The sequence below is a fragment of the Poeciliopsis prolifica genome, unplaced genomic scaffold (genome assembly GCF_027474105.1).
Source record: "Poeciliopsis prolifica strain line A6 unplaced genomic scaffold, Auburn_PproV2 SCAFFOLD001, whole genome shotgun sequence".
NCBI lineage: Eukaryota > Metazoa > Chordata > Actinopteri > Cyprinodontiformes > Poeciliidae > Poeciliopsis > Poeciliopsis prolifica.
In genome coordinates, this window is record NW_026562376.1 from 13,117,338 (window position 1) to 13,120,961 (window position 3,624).

Below are 3,624 nucleotides of genomic sequence, written 5' to 3' on the forward strand. Positions count from 1 at the left end.
GTTTAGTCAGAGTAGTCAAAAATAAAAAAAATATAAAGCTGCCCAATTGTCCATACCTGAAGAAAAAAAAATCAAAAAAAGTTCAATACCCGATTTCAAAGGCATTGCTTAGCTACAGGTGGGGGAGGGGCAGTGATGTTCTCCTCTGTGCTCCATACAGCAGGAGAAAACTCTGGTTACTACAGCACCTTTGTATCTCCTGTGAAAGTGGTAACCAAAGTACGGTTATTGTAAAGAAACCATCATATTGTAATTGCATGAAACACTATCATATGAAAACTAAACACTAAACAAATTAGTTCAAATGTGGAGGCTGAACAGTGCCTGAACAACGTGTGTGTTTTGCAGCTGCATCCTGAATAGCTTGTTCAAGCCCTGTTTGTTCCACGTCTTTTAAATTTTAATTCACACATTTTTACACCGGTGCAGTTCTCACTCACACAGGCCTAAGATGGAGTCAGCATGTTTTCAATCCATCTAAACACCACAACAGTGGCTGATCTCTGTGATTAGTTCCCCCTCTCTGGATGAAAGGAAAGCAATTAGTGAAATCAGCCTCTGTAAAGGCTGGACTTACATGTTCAGATGATTTTGTGAAATCCAGTCACGCTATTGTGAATTTCATCATTAACGGAGAGCAGTTCGTGTTGGTTTTACCCAGCAACCTCAGCAAATGTGTACTTTACATCAGTTCCCAGTCTAACAAACAGAGAAATCCATGTCTCCTAATTAAAACTTCTTCAACATCCTTTCCTCGTTTTGGTGGAGGTAATTGCTGGGATCTCCCAGATGAGGTAAACATTACTCTTTGATGAGCATCTTCAGCTGAAGATGGTCCCCGGCCGGCTGGTGAAGTTCCCCGGCCGGCCGGGGGTCAGAAGGGTCAGTATGCGGACAGTTCCCCAGAGGACAATAAATGGGCCAAAGGGATACAGAGGTCAGGAGCTCTCTGAGGCGGGCTCAAAAGGTCAAGGGCAGCTAATTAAGTGGCCATTTCCGCCTTTTCCCAAGTGACCACTGGACTTTAAGTGAGACAAATAAATGGGCAGAAAAGTTCAAATAACCAAGTTAATACAACCACATTTTCTACATGTTTCAGAAAGCTGTTGAGCAGAATATAATGAGACAAATACAAAACATGCACCAAATCAAACTTTCCCTAAAAGATGACAGTATATAATCTTAGTGCCGAAACATTTTTCAGGGAAAGGAAGCATCGTCTAAAAGCTCTCTGTGTCTTGCTTGTCTGTGAATATTCAGCCATGTGCACAAATCTTTTTGCATAAGAATGGAGACGAGGGCCTGTGAACTCCTCTGACACTGACCTCTCTCCCGGGAAGTGAATAGTTTCACTCCCGGCGGCATTTCAGTCAGACCTGAGAGCCTTGCTGCAGCTTGCCTATAATCAGGCCGATTTAATGCATCCTACAAGTCCCGTCTTCCTCATCATGCAGCTCACAAATGTTGCCTCAGAGGAGCCACTGTGTGGCTTTTCACTGCATCCAGGCAGCTACACACACACACACACACACACACACACACCCGAACGCACGCAGCCCTGCCTCTGGGCCTGCTGCCAGAGGAGCCAGTTTGAAACAACAGAGGGGGTTTCTCTTCTGAGGTCTCATTAAAATCAGCAAGGTCCTCTTCAGAGGAGATGCTGCTCTATCAAGAACGTTTATAGGAGTTATCATCTCCAATTCATCTAAATTAATTTATTACACAAAGACCAACTGTGTAAATATTGCACAGTTGACACTGAAATTGTCATAATTTTCTTTTGTAAATCTGCAGTGTGCATGCATTAAGATAAATACACTCGCACTGCATTACTGAAACTTTACAACAAGTAATCCAGAAGCTGAGCTGAACTAAAGAGAAACGACAATTGGTGCTACAATAATTGTTACTTTGGTCTCTTGAATGAAGTCAATATTTACGTTCAAATCAATTGTTAGTAAAGAGCGACCTTTTTCTATTTCATTGTATTTATCGTCGGGGAAAAAAGTGAATTCTTATTATCTAAGTTTATTTTATTGAAGAAATGAATTTAGTCATGAGAAATAGAAAAACAAATGGTAAAATATGGACAATTGTTGGTTTCAACGAGTGGACGCGGTGCTGAAACCACAGCGCCGTGGCAGACGTTTTCAGGAGAGATTTTCTTTTCTTCTTGTTTATTTGAAACCACAACATGAATCATAAATCACTAATTAATAACTGGTAATAGATGATTTAAATATATAATTTGCTAAATCTTACCCTTGTAAACCTTGTATAAATATTTTCCGTCCTCTCTTTTTAAGGTTGGGAGCGTCATATGTGCTTTTATTAACATTTCTGCGCACAGGTTTTGGTTGAAAGGCCTCTGTTGATTGGCTTACGCCTCCCTCAGTCCCGCCTCCTGTTGCAAATTGATTCTCTGGTTGTATTTCGGCGCCTCTCAGTCCTCTGCTGCAGACGAAATTCTGCAACATATAAATCCGTCAGGTGAGACTTAAAGGTCTAAAACCCGATAAAATGAATCAAATTAGACATGGTATAAAAATAAATTAAATATAAATATATTTTTTTGCCTTACCGGTGCAAATAATTTACACAATTTGCACTGATAATTATTAAATGAATAGACACACATACGAAAGCTGCACAAACTACTACATTCTCCACTTACAAAGGTCAAACAAAACATGTTATGCGTAATTCCCCCCCCCCCCCCCAACAATTAAATCAGTCAGTTCTGTTTTGACGTGAAATCAAATAATTCCGTTTCTGAAGCACTTTGATATCCCAAAACATCTCAGGAATGTGAAACGCACTATTCACATCTTTCACTTTTCAAGCAAAGAGCTGACATCTCTGGCACTTTGACTCTTATTCAGAAAATATGTTCAAGTGGCCTAATGAAGCTTCTTTTAGCAAGTGGAAGAAAAAAAAATCTTTTTAAGACTTTAGTAATTGTCAGTGTGCGATAATGATAATGTTTTGAAAACGAGACAAAAGTAATTTTAATTAAAAGAAAAGAACAACAAAAAAACTATTCTACAGAAATAGCAAGGAAAGAGCTGCAGCATTGAATTTTCCTAATATCTATATGTTATATCACATTTTATTTATCTAGCAATTAATAATATTTAGTTATTGCAGTTTGATATATTAGCATTTTTACTTAGGTAAAAACTTTGACTGGGTGCCTCTTTTTTTTCTTTACTTATATTAACTTTTTTGATGTGAAAGAAAGAAGAAATAAAACACAACCTTCAATCAACCTGTTTGTTTTTCTACTATATTTTGACATATGAAAATTTAAGATAAATTTGAACAAAATAAATAATTTCAAATGATATTGATAATAATAATAAAAAAATAAATAAACCCAAAGGAAAGACCTTTTCAAATTTATTGTGGAAGGTAATAACTGTGATTTCTGGTGAGGAATAAATTATGGCAATGCCAGATTTTCTCCAACTTAAAAGTAGTTGTATCACATCATGTACACATGATTTAATCATTACCCAACATTTTCTAGGATGTTTCCCTCCCACCTAAACCCCTAACATTTATTTTGGTGTGCTGCAGTGAAAGTAAATACCATAGTTTTCACAAAGAGATCAGACTGAGGGC